The following is a 20,673-nucleotide window of genomic DNA, read 5'->3' on the forward strand; positions in this document are numbered from 1 at the left end:
CCCGGCCAAATTGAAAGTGAACGTGTTTTTTGTGAAATGGAGCGCCGTACGCCGCACGCCGCAAGAAGGAATAAACCTCCGGGAGGTTTATTTGCATACTGCGCATGCGTGCGGGGCAAATACGTCCTTTCACGCACGCCGTCTCACTACGCTGGGAAAATCTTGGTAAATCCCCAGCAGCGTAGCAGCCTTTGCGCGGCTAGAGTCGGCGCACGTGAAGGGGAACTCCGCGCCAAACTTCAAACAAAAAAATGGCGCAAGTTCCCCTCCAGGTGCATACCAGACTCTTGGGCTTGGTCTGGAATGTAAGGGGTTAAACCCGCGCCGAAAACCAGCGTGGGGTTCCCCCCAGATCCAGACCAAGCCTTTATTCCAAGCACGCAGTCTGGCCGGACAGGAATGGGGGTGGGGACGAGCGAGCGCCCCCCCCTCCTGAGCCGTACCAGACCGCATGCCCTCAACATGGGGGAGTGTGTGCTTTGGGGGAGGGGGGCACTACCCCCCCACCCCAAAGCACTCTTGTCCCCATGTCGATAGGGACAAGAGCCTCTTCCCGACAACCCTTGCCGTTGGTTGTCGGGGTATGCGAGCGGGGGCTTATCGGAATCTGGGAGCCCCTTTAATAAGGTGGCCCCCAGATGCCGGCCCCCCACTCTATGTGAATGAGTATGGGGTACATCGTACCCCTACCCATTCACCTGGGGGAAAATGTAAAGTAAAAAAACACACCACACAGGTTTTTAAACTAATTTATTAGTCATCTCCGGGGGCCCCCCCTTTCTTCTTTAAGCTCTTTCACAAGGGGGGTGTCTTCTCTCTTCCGCCGGGGCCCTGGCCTTCGCCGTTTTCTGCCGGGGGGGCGCCATCCCCCGGGGCCCCCCAACCCCTTTAAGCTCTTTTACATTAGGAGGGGCCGCGGGCTTTCTCCGTTTTCTGCCGGGGGAGGGCGCCATCCGCCGGTCTTCTCCGGTGCCTTCCGCCGGGGCCCCCCAACCCCTTTAAGTCGACTTCTGCCAGGGGAGGGCGCCATCCCCCAGCATTCTCCGGTGCCTTCCACCGGGGCCCCGGTCTTTCTCGTTTTCTGCCGGGGGTGCGCCAACCCCCCTGGTCTTTTCTCTGCTGTCTTGTCGTTGCCTCTTCTGCCTGTCTCCTCCGCGGAGCCCAGGGCTTTCTTCTCTGTTCCCTCTTCTGCCTGTCTCCTCCGCGGAGCCCAGGGCTTTCTTCTCTGTTCCCTCTTCTGCCTGTCTCCTCCGCGGAGCCCAGGGCTTTCTTCTCTGTTCCCTCTTCTGCCTGTCTCCTCCGCAGAGCCCAGGGCTTTCTTCTCTGTTCCCTCTTCTGCCTGTCTCCTCCGGGGGGCCAGGGCTTCTCTCCGGTGTCTTCTTCCGTCTTCCATTTGATGTTGACACGACAAGCTCTCCGGCTGTTATGGCGTCTGATCGTTGCGCATTGACTTATATAGGCATAGGGCGTGGTCACCGGCTGATGCCACCCGCGACCTCAACCTTTGTGACATCACATTGCCGGGGCATGATGGGAATGTGATGTCACAAAGGTTGAGGTCGCAGGGTGTGTCCGCCATAATGTAGCAGTACCGATAAAAATCGCTAATCGCCGCCATTACTAGTAAAAAAAAAAAAAGATTAATAAAAATGCCATAAAAATAACCCCTATTTTGTAGACGCTATAACTTTTGCGCAAACCAATCAAACGCTTATTGCGATTTTTTGGAACCAAAAAGATGTAGAAGAATACGTATCGGCCTAAACTGAGGGGAAAAAAAGGTTATTTTAGATATATTTTTGGGGAAATTTATTATAGCAAAAAGTCAAAAACATTCTTTATTTTTTAACCACTTCCATACCAGCCACTTACGCACCTTCCCGCCCAAGCCAATTTTCAGCTTTCAGCACTGTCGCACTTTGCTTTCCCCATATTTTATTTTATTACTTTTTTCCAAGACAATACAATAAATATACCATAACAACAACATACAAACTAACAACATATATGGTCTCACTAAAACAACAGAAACAAAGAGAGAAAGACTCTACTGACACTACGACTCCTAGGATTTCTACCTTCCATTATACCTCCATGTCTAATTTTCCCTTTATATTTTCTATGGGGGGCATCTGGGGACATAACTCTAGTACCCATAATGGGGAGGGTAAAGAAGGTGGGGAGGGGGGACGAAATGGGCGGAGACAGGAGAGGAGAAAAAGAGAGAGAAAAAAAAAAATTGTGCAAAAAGAAGTGAAAAATAAAATAAAAATTATTCTAGGGGGAACACATTGATTCCCCATGTTGTGAATTAACTTAAATGTGGAAGGGAAAAAAGAAAAAGAAAAAAGACAAAAAAAACACAGCAAAATAGTGGATAAAGTTAATCTGGAGGGGTCTTACTACCCCTTGTTGTGTATATACTTAAGTGTAGGGAAAAAAAAAAAATGTAGGAAAAAAAAAAAAAAAAAAAAACAACAGCACGGTCGCACTTTGAATGGCAATTGCGCGGTCATGCTACACTGTACCCAAACAAAATTGGCGTCCTTTTTTCCCCACAAATAGAGCTTTCTTTTGGTGGTATTTGATCACCTCTGCGTTTTGTTTTTTTGCGCAACAACTAAAAAAAAAAAAGACTGAAAATTTTGAAAAAAAAAAATTACGTTTTTATTTTTTTCTGTTAATTGTTTTGTAAATTTGCACTGATGGGCACCGATGAGATGGCACTGATGGACATCGATGAGGTAGTACTGACGGGCACAGATAAGGTGGCACTGATTGGCGGCGCTGGTATGCGGCACTGATGGGCACTCATAGGCAGCACTGATGGGCACACATAGGCGGCACTGATGGGCACTCATAGGCGGCACAGATGAGCACTCATGGGCGGCACTTATGGGTGGCACTGGTGGGGACTGATAGGTGGGCACTGGGCATGGATGATAACTGTGGGGTAGCACAGATGGACACTGTGGGGTGGCACTGATGGACACTGTGGGGTGGCACTGATGGACACTGTGGGGCAGCACTGATTCACCCATGTTGCCAGTCAGTGCCCATTTGTGGGCGCTGATTGGCATCTTTTTTATTTTTTAATGCTTTTTTTTTGCCCCCTTTTTTTTTGTTTGCCCTTCCCTGGTGGTCCAGGGTGGGCTTCCCTGGTGGTCCAGTGTGGCGATTCGAGGGGGCGGCTGCGCTGATAAACAATCAGCGCAAACCCCCCCCTGTCAGGAGAGCCGCCGATCGGCTCTCCTCTACTCGCGTCTGTCAGACGCGAGTGAGGAAGAGCCATCAACGGAGACTCTTTACCGAGATCGGAGATGCAGGGTGTCAGACACGGGCGCGCGCGGCATGAAATCCTGCAGGACGTCCAGTCAGGATTTCAAAACCACTTCCCGGACGTAAATCGCCTATAGGCCGGGCGGGAAGTGGTTAAAATTGTCGCTCTATTTTTGTTTATAGCTCCAAAAAAAAAAAAAAACGCAGAGGTGATCAAATACCACCAAAATAAATCTCTCTTTGTGGGAAAAAAAAGGTCGCCAATTTTGTTTGGGAGCCACATCGCACGACCGCGCAATTGTCAGTTAAAGCGACGCAGTGCCGAATCGCAAAAACTGGCCCGGCCATTGACCAGCAATACGGTCCGGGGCTCAAGTTGTTAAAAAATAACAACAGTAAAGTTAGCCCAATTTGTTGTGATAATGTGAAAGATGATGTTACACCGAGTAAATAGAAAACTAACATGTCACACTTTAATATTGCACACACTCATGGAATGGCACCAAACTTCAGGAATTTAAAATCTCCATCGGCGACACTTTTTTTTACAGGTTACCAGTTTAGAGTTACAGAGGAAGTCTAGTGCTAAAAGGATTGCTCTTGCTCTAACGCACGGGTCAATACCTCACATGTGTGGTTTGAACGGTGTTTATATATGTGGGCGGGACTTACATGTGTGTTCGCTTAGTGCGAGCTACTAGGGACAGGGGCCTTTTAATTACCGGTATTATTATTTATTTTTTTACGTAATAATTAAATAAGACCTCCCCTTCAGGCTGGAAAGCATGAGTTCAGGGGGAAAAAAACACAGATCTCATCCTTTCAGCCGCGATTGCAGCTTTGCTTATGTTTCTGCATGTCTGCAGAACTGAGCATGCTCAGAGACTTAGAAATTTTGATGTTGCTTTTTGTGGGTGAAAATCACTTGGATGTCTCTGAGCATGCACCCAATGAGGAGACTGAACTTTCTCTATGTGTTTTCAATTGCTTCATCAGCACACATGTTATATAAAGCGTGTTTATAGCAGTTGTCAGCTGCCCTGAGAGAGGGCAGGTTGTGGGGGGGTCGACTGGCAAGAATGTCTTTGCTAAATAGATATGTTTTTGAGCAAGGTTTTTTTGGCAATGTATGTTTTTTTAATGATGTTCACTTTGATTTATTTGTCTATGGTGCATTATTTTGCAAATTTTTTATCAAGATGTTTTGACTAATGTTTAAATCTTGTCAGTGGATCTATCATGTTATTTGCAAAGCATAAACCATATGCTGTTTACTGTCTCAAATGTATATTATTAGTTTTTATATTTGTTTGTTTGTTTGTGTTTTTATGTTTATTTTTTTGGTTTGTTTTGCTTTCCTTGTTTTATTGACCAATAAAATTCCTTTTCAAATTTTGAAGTTTTTGTTTGTTTTTTGTTACTTTTTTCATGCTACAGATTTTGACAGCTGCAGCTGAAATAGTTTTGGCCTAAACAATCAGGTGTGATTTTTGTCTGTAAGCTTCTTTCCTGGTGTGTACGCATGAAATGTTTGCTTCCATGTTTATTCACCAGAAAATGAAAAAGACAGAGCGGTAAGTATTTCCTTTTTACTGCAGTGGTCCTCAAGTACCCCCGACAGGACATGTTTTGTGGATTTATCCTATCAAGAATTGCTGTCCAGACTGTCTTTTAAAGCACATGTGCAAGATGAAGGAAACCCTGCAAACATGGCCTGTTGGGGGGTGGGGGGGGTGTATTGGCGGACAGGCATGAAGTGCTGATTTACAGCACTGTGCTTAAATCTAGCGCAAGGCAATCCTATTCTAATTGTGGGTGTTTGAGGGAAGCCAAGTGAGTGTTAGAACCCCTGCTTGTGTTTTTTTTGGGGTTGAGCTTTGTGTCCCTTTTCTTAAAATTGGCTTCACTTCCTGTCACACAGCTGAACAGGAAGTGAGGTTAAAACCCTACCAATGTCTTTTCTTGGGGACACAGGTCAATCTAACTAGTGTCCCCATTAAGCAAATTGCACTCCAGCACTGCTGTGCACACCCCAGATGATTATTTAGTTTGGGGTTTAGTAAAGGCAAAGCCACTCTGCAATAGAAGCGTAGTTGCTGAAAATCAGAGGGGAAGCACTGATGGTTTTAACATCCAATCCTGTAGAAGCAAAGTTTTTTTTTGTTTTCTTCCTTGCTTGTCCACTTATAGTGCAAAGTGGATTTGCCTTTAGTAAATGGACCCCAAAGTCCAAGATCCCTAATAATTTGGGGTGTACACAGCAAAATGCTAGGGTGCAATTTACATAATGGGAAACTATTTAGATTGATCTCTGTGTCCCCAAGAAAAGATATTAGTAAGGTTTTACCCTCACTCTTTGTTTGGCTATGTGACAGGAAGAAAGAAGAACTATAATCAACACTTTTTTTCTTTCATTTTGGAGGGAGGGTTATAGCCCCTGTCAGTTTATTTTGTACCATCCCTGTCCAATTGGGGAGATTTGCCTTCACTTCCTGCCCCATAGCCAAACAGGAAGTGAGAGAAAAACTATGCAAATTAAGGGAATCCAGTGCCCCCCTGCCCCCCCAGAACTAGTGTGTGCCCCCCCCTGAACATTTCTGGGTGTGTCCTAAAAAAAACAGGGTGTGGCCTTGTCAGGAAGGGGTGGGTCATTTTTCTATTAGGAGGTGCAGAAATTTAGTTAGGCCTAGGGCAGCACAAAACCTAAATATACTGAATGAATGAAAACTTATATAGCGCAGCACATGTGAACTTAATCGCCTCTGGGCGCTTGTTGTTCCGGTCTCCTTTGGTATCAAAAGAGATGAGTCTTGATCTTTCTCCTGAACGCCAAGTGGTTCTCCTCCAACCGAATGCTGGTTGGTAAAGCGTTCCATAGTCTAGGTCCTTGGACCGCGAATCTCCTTTCTCCTTTGGACTTGTAGTTGGCTTTCGGTATCTGGAGGAGATTTTGATTGGTGGATCGCAGAACGTGATTGGGATTATGAGCTTTTATTTTTTCGCATAGATAATGGGGAGCATTCCCATAGATACATCTATGCGTTAGACAGAGTGCTTTAAAAGTGATTCTGTATTTTACTGGTAACCAGTGAAGGGTTCTCAGTGAAGGTGAGATTGATTCCCAAGGTTTTTTCCCAGTCACAAGTCTAGCGGCCATATTTTGAACGACTTGTAGACGAGCGATTTGGTACTTGGGGAGTCCGAGGTAAAGGGCATTTGCATAGTCCAATCTTGAGTTTACAATAGCTCCCACCACGACCGCTATGTCTTCCTTGGGAATAAAAGGAGTAAGTCTGCGTAGTAGGCGCAGCAGATGGTGAGATCCGCTGACTACTGACCCTATTTGTGCATCCATTGTCATGTAGGAGTCGAAGATGACCCCAAGACTTTTGACTTTGGCGCTAGGGGTGATGATTTTGCCCAGAATGGGCGGGGGGGTCCAGGTTGTTGCAGGTTGATTCATACGCTTGGCGTGAAACAGGAGAAGTTCTGTTTTCGCTCCGTTGAGTTTAAGATAACTCTTTGTCATCCAGTCCTCTTTTAAAGAGAGGCATGTCTCTAGATTGAGGTGATGATCCTTTTTATTGCAAATGCGGAAATATAGTTGCGTGTCGTCTGCATATGAGTGGTAGAGCAGTTTTTGACCGCTAATAATCTCAAAAAGAGGGCGGAGATAGATGTTGAATAACACCGGCGACAGGGGGGATCCTTGAGGGACTCCGCACGATAATGTGCGTTTCTCAGAAGTGAAAGGTCCTAACTTTACTATTTGTGATCGGTTTTCCAAAAAAGAGGAGAACCAAGATAAATCGCCTTCTGCGACTCTGGCTACTTCAGCTAGCCGAGTCAATAAAAGCTTGTGGTCTACTGTGTCGAAGGCTGCGCTTAGGTCCAACAGAACCAGAGGACAAGATTCTCCTTCGTCTGCGGCCTCGAGAGCGTCGTCCCATATTTTGAGCAATGCGGTTTCTGTCCCGTGTCCAGGCCGGAATCCCGATTGAAATGGATCAAGTAGGTTCTGGGTATCTAGATGCTGTTGCAGCTGTTGTACCACTACTTTTTCCATTACCTTTGAGAGTACATTTAGGCCTGTTAGTGGACGACGGTGGAGTGGGTCCTTGGGGTCCAGGTCGGGTTTCTTCAAGATGGGTCGATTTATACCCTCCTTCAACTGGGAGGGCACTATGCCTTCCCTGAAGGATTGGTTGATAAGCTGCGTGATAGGAGGTGCCAGGATGTCGGCGCATTCCTTCAGCAGTTTAGTGGGGATGATATCATTCGGCGCGGTGCTGTTACGCAGAGTACGATGATATTTTTAGTGGTATGGATAGAGATAGGTTCCAGCGTGAACTTACCTGGTTGTGGTAAATTACTGCAGGTATTGTTTAAATCATTACGGGGAGGGTTGAGGGGGGAATTATTTTGCTGAATGCTTTGCCGGATCCCCTCGATTTTATTAATGAAGTAATCCGACAATTCACTGCAAAATTCTTGTGAGTCCGAATTGGGGGCTTCAAGACATCCTGGATTCATGGTGAGTGACCAACTTGAAGAGTTTGAGTGGGCGATTAAGGGCGCTGTTGATAGCCTCGGAAAAATCGTTTTTCTTGGCTTTGAAGATTTCTTTGTGGTATTTTCTTGTTGTTGCTTTGTAGACGATGAGGTTCTCATCTGAAGAGCTTCTTTTCCAGGCGGCTTCCGCCCTTCTGCGCTCTTGCTTCAGTAATGCCAGTTGGTTGTTGAACCAGCTGGAGTTATTTTTCCGTTTCGGCGCTATTAAGTCAGCTGACTGTAATAGGGCTGTGTTTATGGTATCCAGTGTTTCTTCAGCCATTTGATGTGGCTGAATTGTATTTATTTTTTTCCTTAACGTGGCTTTGAAGAGTTCCGAGTGGAGCTTCTTCTGACATCTAGTCCAGTGTGTTGTCACTGGATTTGATGTTTTAGTTAAGGGTTGGAAATCGGAAATAATGAATTTGATTGCATGGTGATCTGTCCATGGCAATGGTTCATTTTCCAAGATTTTTATTTCCAGATCTTGTCTGAAAATAAGATTGAGTGTGTGACCTGAAGCATGTGTGGGCCCACATACTAGTTGTTGTAGCCCTAATCCTTCGAAGTGATCAATGCAGGCGTCGGCAACGGGGTCTTGCGGGGAGTAGGCCCAGAGATTGAAGTCCCCGAGAGAGCGGTGGGAGAAGCCAGGGGAGAGCGTGTGGTGCAGCCCTCACTGTCCTGTCCAAAACGTTCTGAACAATGTTCAAAACGTATGTACTGCATATTGGGGCTTATTTATGTACTGCATATTAGGGCTTATTTAGACAGGATCCGATTTACAGCATGTTTTTATATTGTGGGAGGAAACCCACGCAGGCACAGGGAGAACACAGGGTCCCCTTTGTTAAAGGGGTCTTCCAGATTCTGATAAGCCCTCCGCCCGCAGACCCCCACAACCACCGGGCAAGGGTTGTGGGGATGAGGCCCTTGTCCCCATCAACATGGGGACATCCTCCCCATGTTGAGGGCATGTGGCCTGGTATGGTTCAGAAGAGGGGGGGCGCACTCTGTCCCCCCTCTTTTCTGCGGAGGGGGGGGGGGACAACGTGCTCGGATAAGGGTCTGGTGTGGATTTTTGGGGGGACTCCACGCCATTTTTTTTAAATTTGGGGTGAAGTTCCCCTTAAAATCCACACCAGACCTGAAGGGCCTGGTATGGATACTTGGGGGGACCCCCCACGTAATTTTTTTTTTTACGGCGGGGTTCCCCATAATATCCATACCAGACCTGAAGGGCCTGGTAATTGAATTTGGGGGAACCCCCACGCATTTTTTTTTTTTTTTTAATGAATGAATCCTGTCAGAATTGCCGGAAGCCGACAATTCATTATTGCCGCGAGTGAATTTTAAATGCCTTTTTTTCCCTTCAGAATGTCATTTTGTGCAGGGACAGTTCTAAGTGCGGGAAAAATGCGCTATTTCACATGCTGACTTTACACCCCCCCAGGTACGAAATTTTAAGGAATATTTCACTTTTATTGTTTCACTTTAAGCATTATTAAATTCACTGTTCCCAAAAAAACGGCCGTTTAAAAAAAAAGCATTGATACATGTCCCCTGGGGCAGGACTCAGGTCCCCAAACACTTTTTAGGACAAAACTTGCATATTAGCCTTTAAAATTAACACTTTTGATTTCTCCCATAGACTTCTATAGGGAGTTCGGCGGCGGCTTTACATATTACTTGCAATGCGCCGGCTGCTACGCTGGTTCATGCACACTAATTAAGCCATGAATCAGCGCAGCGCAGTGATAATAGTAAATCAGCCCCAATATCTACCTCAATTAATTCATTGCTATACTGTATATATGTAACATGGTTGGAAACTCAGATAGTTTACGCTGGATATAGACAGATAGAAATTTGGCCAGTTCCTCTGGAACTGGGTGAATTTTGATTCATCCATGGGCAGGCAGCTTGTACTGAAGTGGATCTATCCATACAAGAAAAAAAGTACAGCACAATAAAACAACATAAATGAATAAGAATAAAAATAATGGTGCAAGTACGATATTCAAAAGAACTTTTGAATAATAATAAATTGTAAATTAAGCATGTAGCAAGCGTCTGTCCCTTAAGTACCCCTCCCCAGCATGCACAGCAGGGCTACCACTCCCACTGATTCGCTGCTGAGGGGGACACTCAAAACACTATGACCTGGCTGCTGCCACCCTTGGCCTAGGGTGGTAACAACAGGGTGGGAGTAAGATTTGCCCCTCACTCCTCTGACGGTTGCCAATTTTTTGCTTTGGGGCCTGGAGCCCCATATTCACATCCACATCGACTTTGTTTTTCACTTTATGTCCAAACTAGTACTCACCACCTCCCCCCTGGAAGTGCTCTCTCCAGTTGGACATTTTAGTCTATATAACCACCTAGGGAAACTGTTAGCTGTTTCCGCATTTATGTATGTTTCAAAGTTATTTCAATGCTGTTTAGGGCCGGGTTGATGCCTTGCGCCCCCTTCCACTACCCAGGCAGGGATTTTCCATTTCTGGGTTGTGGGATTATAGCCCTGTATACGCCTTCCTTGGCTCAGCCTATACAGTTATTTGTGCAGCCCGCGAAGGGGGCGGGACCGCACCCTGACAGATACAGGTGACGCATCCTCCAGCTGATGCGGTCACATGATGGACGTTGGCCAATTAGGGCATGAGAGGGATTTATAAGGTCACCGGTGAGACTGAGTGGCGTCAGTCTTTTTCCCCAGCATGTTAGCTGTTTCCTGCTCATAGGTCTGACTTGCCGCATACCTGAGGAACCATCGGATTGAGATTCCTACAAACCTTTTTTGGATTCACTTTTTATCCTAGGTAAGCAGTACCTTTCTCAGCACGTATTTACATTTAGAATCATGCTTGCCCTTTTAACTTATGGGACAATATTATATTATATTTTCCCTTAGACCCAATATGACGTCATGGACATTGGATCCTTGTTCCTAGTCTCTGATGAGACAGGTTTGGTGGGCCACTATATGATCAGAGAGGTGGATTGGACTAGGAAACTTTTGACAGCGTGGTGACTGCTGGGGGATGGATGCACATGTACAGGCATTTGATGAAGTGAGTTTTTTTTGTTTGTTTTCTTTTTTTTGGGATAATCTTGTATTATTGGATATGATTAGTTTGTTTTTATTCCATTCAATTTTTTTTTTTCATTTAGATTTAAAAGACATAATATGATATCCCTGAGGAAGATCAAATTGTAATGATTGTTTTGAAACGCGTCGGATGAGTCACTCTTCCATTCTACTCCCGTTGGGGAGTTTTGCATTGTAGCATTTGTGTCTTTTTGTTATTTACATGCCTGTTATTTTCTTCTATATGATATTGTATTGCCATTAATTTTTCTACTATTTTGTATAATAAATCAATTATTTTTTTATATATTTTTTGATTATTATTGTTGCCTACACAATCCCAATCAAAGAGGTTTTCATATTCTTTATTCATTCATATCCTACTATGCCCCCAATAGAGGTCAGACAAGGTTCTTTCAACAAATGCTCCACACCCTAGGCCCACTGATAGACGGCATCACAATTATAGGAGGCGACTCTAATATGGCTTTGACAAGTCTAAACCCATTCAGCCATGACTAATTAGACCTAGTAAAGCTAGAGTCCAAATTGCGTGGCTGATTTTCCAGTATCACCTAGCTGACATTTGGAGAGAATTGAACCAATCTACCTGGGATTTCACAAATCCACACCAATCTTACTCACGCATTGATCACATCCTCCTCTTCACTCGTCACATTCCGTTAGCCCTTTCGTCCAAAATCTTAGATGTGACTCCGTGGTCCTCCTAACATTGCGCAGAGACAGCTCTAGACAACATTCCTCCCATTGGACTCTCAACCAGTCCATTCTGAATGACCCCATTGGGATTACCGAAATTCAGGGGGCTCTGCAGGAATACTTTCGTATCAATGATGTGGGAGATGTTTCGGCCAAGACTCTTTGGGCAGCACACAAAGTGACTATCAGAGGTAAACCTATACAAATTGCAGCACAACAGAAAAGGGACAAGATGGGAGACATAGAGAAACTTGAGAGAGTTCTGCAACCTGCACAAACTACATAAAAAAGACCCTGCTAAAGTCCCTGGGCATAGTTTAGACGCAGCGCGAGTGGCCCTGAATTTGGCCCTCACTGCACAGGCTGAGAAATCCATTAGATGGACTGGGGCTATATTTTACCAGCGACATGACAAAATAGGACCCATGCTTGTCTCAAAACTATCCCCCAGATTTTATTCCCACTCATTACTCAAAATCAGATGGGCCGATGGCACTCTTACCCTGAACCCACAGTGCGTTATGAAGTCCTTTCAGGACTTTTACAGAAATCTCTACAGAGCAGACAAACATACAACCCCTAATCGGGTAGACAAGTTTCAGTCAGATCTGGACCTACCAAAGCTATCTGACGATCACAGAGCAGAGATGGAGGCTCCCGTCTCTAATGCGGAGGTTGAGGCGTTTATTAAAAATGTTAAAGGAAGAACGGCACCGGGGCCTGACGGGTTCTCAACGCCCTATTACAAAACGTTCATTGACACCTTGACCCCATATCTTACCAGATTCTTCAACTCCATGGGTAATGGTACTCCTATTGGAAACCAACTCAACATAGCATATAGATAAAGTGTGATCAAAAAATGGCGCCCTATTGAATCACACCTCTGCGCTCAAGACAAAGACAATAATAGTAATCACAGCTGCTGTTCTAAAGATATCAATGTGAAAAAAAATATATATATATATAAAGTGTTTTAAACCACTAAACCACAAAATTATATACAAACAGCGCTCAAGTGTGTGTGAATCACACTGTGATAAGGTGATAAGTAATAATAATATTCAATATAAATGCAAATGAATCAAAAACCTGTGATAAAAGTGTTCATAGGAAAACATAAAGTTCATGGAGGAGCAAAAAGGAAAAAACGCTTCTTTGCTTCTTTCAAGGTGTAAAATCTTCAAAATATATTCAAAATAATCTTCCACCACACCCGATGTGAAACAATAGTGAATCCTCCACCAATAGAAATGGCCACTCACCAGAACAATATGCCTAGCACTCTCGTGTTTTGGCACAGAAGCTTTGTTATAGTTAGTTTAAATCAGCAGGCGAGCTTCCATTCCCAGACAGGTGGACAGATAAAATCAGGTTAAATTAGATGAGTTCAGTATGTGGTAAAAATCGCCAGTCCTGGAGTCTCATAAACGTTCTATTTGGCGTCCTGTTTTCCCTTTGCGCCTCTGGATCCCTGTAAGATCACACCAGTGCCCCAGGCTGCAAAGGGAAAACAGGACGCCAAATAGAACGTTTATGAGACTCCAGGACTGGCGATTTTTACCACATACTGAACTCATCTAATTTAACCTGATTTTATCTGTCCACCTGTCTGGGAATGGAAGCTCGCCTGCTGATTTAAACTAACTATAACAAAGCTTCTGTGCCAAAACACGAGAGTGCTAGGCATATTGTTCTGGTGAGTGGCCATTTCTATTTGTGGAGGATTCACTATTGTTTCACATCGGGTGTGGTGGAAGATTATTTTGAATATATTTTGAAGATTTTACACCTTGAAAGAAGCAAAGAAGCGTTTTTTCCTTTTTGCTCCTCCATGAACTTTATGTTTTCCTATGAACACTTTTATCACAGGTTTTTGATTCATTTGCATTTATATTGAATATTATTATTACTTATCACCTTATCACAGTGTGATTTACACACACTTGAGCGCTGTTTGTATATAATTTTGTGGTTTAGTGGTTTAAAACACTTATATATTTTTTTTTTTCAACATAGCATATATTTTGATTATTCCCAAGCAAGTCTTATAGGGAAATATAGGCCCATATCATTGATTAACAATGACCTTGAAATCTTAACTAAAGTTTTGGCTAATCGCCTGGCATCGTTTATAGGCCTTTATGTCCACAAAGACCAGGTTGGTTTCATTCCTGGCAGACAGAGACCCACTCAAGTGAGAAGGGCGGTGGACCTCATTTTAGTATTGCAATCAAATTGGATGGGGGTCTCAAACAAGAAGGCATGTTACTATCGTTGGACCTTCAGAAGGCCTTTGATTCTGTTTCCTGGCCATATCTCTTCACGGTCCTTAGACAATGGGGGTTTGGCCCAAACTTTATAGGGATCCTGGAGGCTCTTTCCCTGTAGCCTGAGGCCAGAGTTAGACTTCAGGGACTCTACTCAGACCAGATTTAGATAGCCAGGGGTACGCGCCAGGGTTGCCCGATGTCCCCTATGATTTTTGCCATGATGATTGAGGTCACCCAGATATCAGGGGGGTTCAGTGTGACCAAACAACACATAAATGCACCCTATTTGCTGATTATTTATCGCTATTTGTAACCTCCCCGGCCTCCTCTCTCTGTGATCTGCGCTTTATTGAATGAGTTTACAGCGGTCTCAGGCCTACACGTTAATATATCAAAGTCTCTCAATGTGTCTCTTCCTAGCTCGCTGGCTTCCTCCCTGCAGAACGCTTATCAATTTGAATGGAGTCACACCTCCATTAAATATTTAGGGCTTAATCTCACGTAGAAAATAGAAAGTCTTTATCAAGCAAATTACCCCCCAATGTATCAGAATTTGGAGGCGGATCTCAGCAGCTGGGAAACTCATGACATATCTTGGATGGGCAAAATTAATTCGGTCAAAATGACTCTTTTACCTAGGTTGTTATATCTATTTCGGCCCCTCCCCATCCAGATCAGGAGGGACCTTCTGAAAACTTTTCAGGGTAAAGTCACTGAATTTATTTGGAACAAGAAAGGACCTCGTCTTTCCCACTGCAATCTTTTTAATCTCTCCACTCAAGGGGGGCTGTGCCTTCCAAATCTCCTGTGGTACTATCAAGCTGCTAGGTTGGCTCAACTGTCTACCATTTACCCAAAGATAGAAAAACCTGGATTGGATAACCATTGAACGACAGGCAGCACCTAGGTTCACCTTAGATTTTTCGCTATGGTGCCCATCCAAAAGCAGACCCCCATTCTTCCCCCGACCCTCTCACACTCACTCTCCCTGTTGAATACGCTAAGAAAACTACCCTCCCTGGTCTCTGAGTATCAACCATTAGCTCATTTATTTCATAACCCTCTATTCCAACCTGGCTTGTACATCAGAGCCTTCAAATGGTCGCTGGACAGGGGGGTGTACCGCATTGGACATTTCTTCTCTTGCACAGGCACCTTACCCCTTAAACATTTTGAAAAGGAGCCGTTTCTCCCCCTATTGAGAAATTCAGATTCCACCAAATCTCTTGCTTTATTCATTCTATATGGTCAAACAAACCTAATCCCCCGGGGGTTCACAAAATACGATTGCTGGTGCGGTCAAGCCATGGAACAGAGGGGAGGGATTTCTGTAATCTATGAGTCACTTGCTCCAAATCCTAACAAATTACCATATATGATTGCCTGGGAAGGGGATCTCCAGACCACCTGGTAAGTGGAGGACTGGTATGATTCCTATTCTAGTTCAATCAAAGGCATTTACAATGCCTCACTCCTAGAGGCCAACATCAAACTTTTGACGAGATGGTACCTAGTCGCGACTAGATTGGCCGGCATGTTCCCATCCTTGTCGCCTCTGTACTTCAGAGGCAGTCAGGGCCTAGGTACCATGCTTCATATATGGTGGGAATGCCCCAGAATCAGGGGGTTCTGGAATAAAGTCTTCCATCTTATCTGGAATGTCACTGGTTGCTCTATCTCCCAGACTCCTGCAATAGCCTTGCTTAATCCCTAAACTTACTCGTAAACAGATCTTGTTTATTCTGACAAGGGCTAAAATTACTATTGCCAAGGCATGGAAAGTACCCACGGTCTCTCTATTGTCCATAAAAAGAAAGGTTTAATTGATAATGGCATAAGAAAAGCTGGTGTGTTCTCTATTGGGCACAACTGTGCAATTCAATGCGATTTGGGAACCCTGGACTCAGTATTTCGGAATTTCCTTGATACCTGGCGTATTTAGTATGGTTGGAATCTGAGCTTGGGGACCTACATCGGGTAGATAGGCACCTTTCCTCACTCTCCTCTTCTTTCTTTCTTTCTTTCTTTCCTTCCTTTTCTCCTCATCATTTTTCCTGTCCCCCTTTTTTCTCTTATGGTTTTCTATTTATAATGTTTTACAGAAAAGTCTTTACAATATGACTCTGGTTTATTTATGCATGTTTAAGAGTTCGTAAAGGAATTCAGAATAACAGCGTTTCTGCTCCTGGCCTACGTTTTTTGTTTCTCTGGAAAATCTCCAGAACTTGATATCCCAGATGGTCGAGGATTTATTCCCTTGTCTCTGAGAGCCTCCCTTGGGAGGGTATAGGTCACGGGGGGTTGGGGCTTGGCTCCTCACCGGACACAGTGTGTTCCCTTTAGGGGTGTTTGGTGTACGGTGGAGTCCCACATGATCCCCGGCACAAAAGGTTTCCTAACATGATAAAGTTCTGTTGCAGTATAGTTCATAGGGGCTCATTTGACTTGATACTTATGTAATCTATGACTTGTTTGACATTCCACTTTTTATAGTCTCATTATGTCTCCATTGTTACTATGGATGTTACAGTATATAAATTATATTTTCTCTGTGAAACAATAAAAATGTTATTGACGAAGATTCACAGGTGTTCCAATGCCTCTGCATGCAGGCAGTCCCATTCATGTGTGGGATACAGTGGCTGAGCAGACACAGCTGCTAGTCCCAAACTGAGAGTAATGCGGGTGCATGCCCTCGAACAGAGACAATGTGCATTTGGGGTAATGCACAATCCTGGCTGTGATTTGTTTTTTAACCATGTCAGCTTTAACCGAGCACTAGAGACCAGCTCATAGTTTAAAGCTTGCCTTCGTCTCCATTTACAGTTTTGCATCATCTGTGGTAATAAACATATTTATGTATTTTGCTCTCATTCTTTTTTTTTTTTCTTTTTGTACTTTAACAAAGTATTTATTTCTTAGAAGAGGTTCGATAATGTCTTCACTTTACTGTAGTCTTACAAAATCGAGCCCCCGAAACAAAATAGATTTTCACCCCACTCACCCCCCCCCCCCCCCCAAGGCTCCCCGGGTTCTATTGACATTCTAATACAATTAATTCCATATTTATTATAATTTATGTTTTACAGTTATGGTTTCCCTTTCTGGTTGGGCCTGGGTCTCTATATTCTCCACGTGTTTCAATAACATACTCTCAATTTTTCCACGTAGCTCCATGTTTTTTTATACTCTTGCCACTTTTTCGATTTTTCTTTGCAGTCTTTATTTATCTCAACAACCCTCTCCTTTAACCACTTGCCGACCTCCTCATGTACATATACGTCAGCAGAATGGCACGGACAGGCACATGTACGTACCGGTACGTCCTCTGCTTGACGTGGGTCGGGGGTCCGATCGGGACCCCCCCCCCCGGTACATGCGGCGGTCGGTAAGCCTTGGGGAGCGATCCGGGACGACGGCGCGGCTATTCGTTTATAGCTGCCCCGTCGCGATCGATCCCCGGAGCTGAAGAACGGGGAGAGCCGTATGTAAACACGGCTTCCCCGTGTTTCATTATGGCGGCGCATCGATCGAGTGATCCCTTTTATTAGGGAGACTCGATCGATGATGTCAGTCCTACAGCCACACCCCCCTACAGTTGTAAACACACACAAAGTGAACCCTAAAATGTTACAGCGCCCCCTGTGTTTAACTCCCAAACTGCAACTGTCATTTTCACAATAAAGAATGCAATTTAAATGCATTTTTTGCTGTGAAAATGACAATGGTCCCAAAAATGTGTCAAAATTGTCCGAAGTGTCCGCCATAATGTCGCAGTCACGAAAAAAAAAATCGCTGATCGCTGCCATTAGTAGTAAAAAATAAAAAAATGCAATAAAACTATCCCCTATTTTGTAAACGCTATAAATTTTGCTCAAACCAACCGATAAACAATGATTGCGATTTTTTTAACCAAAAATAGGTAGAAGAATACGTATCGGCCTAAACTGAGGGGAAAAAAATGTATATATGTTTTTGGGGGATATTTATTATAGCAAAAAGTAAAAAATATTGAATTTTTTTCAAAATTGTCGCTCTATTTTTGTTTATAGCGCAAAAAATAAAAACCGCAGAGGTGATCAAATACCACCAAAAGAAAGCTCTATTTGTGGGGAAAAAAGGGCGCCAATTTTGTTTGGGAGCCACGTCGCACGACCGCGCAATTGTCTGTTAAAGCGACGCAGTCCCGAACTGTAAAAACCCCTTGGGTCTTTAGGCAGCATATTGGTCCGGTCCTTAAGTGGTTAACTCTTTCATCCTATGAATTTCCTCTACAACATCTATCTATTCCCACATCTGCGGGCTTTCAGCTTCCTGCCACTTTTTTGGTATAAGCCTTTTCGCAGCATTAAGCAAGTGAGGTGTAAGTGATTGCCTGTACCTTTTAATTCCCTCTTGAGTTCCATGGAAGAGGACAACCCAGGGGTCTTTTTTAATCTCTTTCCCTGTGATCTCTTTTATTTGGCTCAAGATGAGATCCCAATACTTTTAAATTTTTGGGCAGGTCCACCACAAGTGGGCCATCGTTCCCCTTTCTAGGCAACCTGAATCTCAAATGTCTATATTTTTTCTCTAACTTTCTGAGATTAGCAGAAAAAGGATCCTGGTTATTACTCACATTGCTAAAAATGATCTTTGTCCTTGTTGAACAGATTTACCCTCACTTTCTGTCACCGTGACAATTGTCCCAGGAAGTGGAAATCTCCCCAGCAAAAACATGTTCATTCCGCATAGCTCTTGCTTCAACAGAAAAAATTTGAATAGGCAATGCAAAAGTTCACACCTTCAGACAATCAGCAAGATTATTTTAGCTTTATGTTGATAGGGTTCTGGAAAGACTGAGGATAAAACACTGAAATAAATCTACAGATCTTTTAGGATGTAGCAGGAAAGATTGACGCTAGATAACTGAGTTTCTGCAGTCAGTGATCAATTCCCTGCCCTTCACAGCACTCTGTCAGCATGGATTAATGTCAGAACAGTCTTGGTGTTGCTTGCTTGTATTATCTCAGTGCTTGAGAAGGGAGTTTTCAGAAAGCAGCTTAGTGAAATGAAAGCCGCAGGGGAAGGGGAGTGAGAAGCAATACTCCTACACATGCTAAGCACACAGCTGATGTTTGTCAGCCACTCCTTCCTGTGAGAATTCAGCTTACTGACTTTGGCAACAACCTAATGAAGTGAAATGTAAATGAATAAATATGGATATAGAGTACATGTGCAAAAAGGCTTTTTATGGTGAATTGTGCTATGTTAAGGCAGTACTTACATTGCAAGCTCAAGGAACAGTTGCTAGATGCAATGTTTTTAGCTTAAAGTGTATGTCGAATTCAATACATGTCTGCAATGCATGCACATTTTCTTATTTGTTCATTAAAATTTTGAAAATACAGATGTAGCACCCCGATGTTTAGGCAGGGCGGCTGCCAGTACATTTAGTTGCCAGGCGATAGTTGCCATGGATAATTGTTAGGAAATCAATTGATTTCCCCCTAATTCTGGAATTGCTGCACTTCTCTCTTCTGTCACTAGGTGGCCTGGTAGCTGGTGACACTGGATAAGACAAGGGCATAGTAAGGACGAATTATGAATGAATGGGGTGTCTTAGCCAATAGGCAGGGATTTTCTTGGGTCCCTTGGCCTGCTGGGAGTGCCTATTTGGGTGGAGTTGGGTGATAGGGGTTCTGTGCCACCTGGCTGTCGGTGGATGTGTGTTATGTTGCCCCGGGCTGCTAGGCCATAAGCATTGGGCCTATCCTGGGGACATCTGGCTGCTAGGCTGTCTGGGGCCTATCCAGAAGCAGGAGAGCAGCGTAGGGTTGGGACTGTGTGCTTGTAGTCCAACAAGAGGTGACGGTTCCCCCGGCCTCGGAACCAGTTGTGGCCGGAGGTAGAGAGGAAGCTGTCACCATTAGTGTTGAGCGGAATACGCCATATTCGATTTTGCGATATATCACGAATATATAGACGAATATTCGTGAAATATTCGTTAAAATCGAATATTCGTGATATTTTAGCAAAAAAAAATTTTTTGCAAAATTTCGCTAATGCGAAATTGATTGCGAAATTCTCGTCCGCGCATGCGCGCTAAGAACACGCGAGAACGGAGATCATTTCCTGGATCTTTGCCAGTCGATTTTCGGATCGCTATTTTGTGCTGCTCAGCAAAGCGAAGATGGTGGGGAGTAACTTTTCATCCAGTGAGGAAAAACTGCTGATTAGTGTAAGTAATTTCACCACTGTTATTTCATTATCTTTAACTGCATTTTAGACTAGTTTAAAAGTTAGGATATAAGATCAGATATTAGTATTTCCCAAACAGTGTGTCTCCAGCTGTTGCAAAACTACAACTCCCAGCATGCCTGGACAGCTTGCTGATGTGGGGGGGGTAAACTTTATTGGGGGGGGAAATGTGAGAAAGGAGTGTTTTTTGTTTTTTTAGCAAGACAGGCACGCAGACAAAGACGCAGACAAAGACGCAGACAAAGACGTAGACAGCTACTAAACTAGAATAAAACTACTACACCTAAAACTTTTTTTTTTTTTTTTTTACACGGACAAAGACGTAGACTACGACACGGACAGCTACTAAACAGGAACTAAAATACTACAGCTAAAACTTTTTTTTTTTTTTTAGACTGAAGGACGCAGACAAGGACGAGGACTACAAATACTAAACTAATATGCAATAAACACTAACTCTACTTACACAAACTTATATGACTAAACTAAAGCTAAATTTTTTTTTTTTTTACACTGACTGAC

The sequence above is a fragment of the Rana temporaria genome, chromosome 1, assembly GCF_905171775.1.
Source record: "Rana temporaria chromosome 1, aRanTem1.1, whole genome shotgun sequence".
Lineage (NCBI taxonomy): Eukaryota > Metazoa > Chordata > Amphibia > Anura > Ranidae > Rana > Rana temporaria.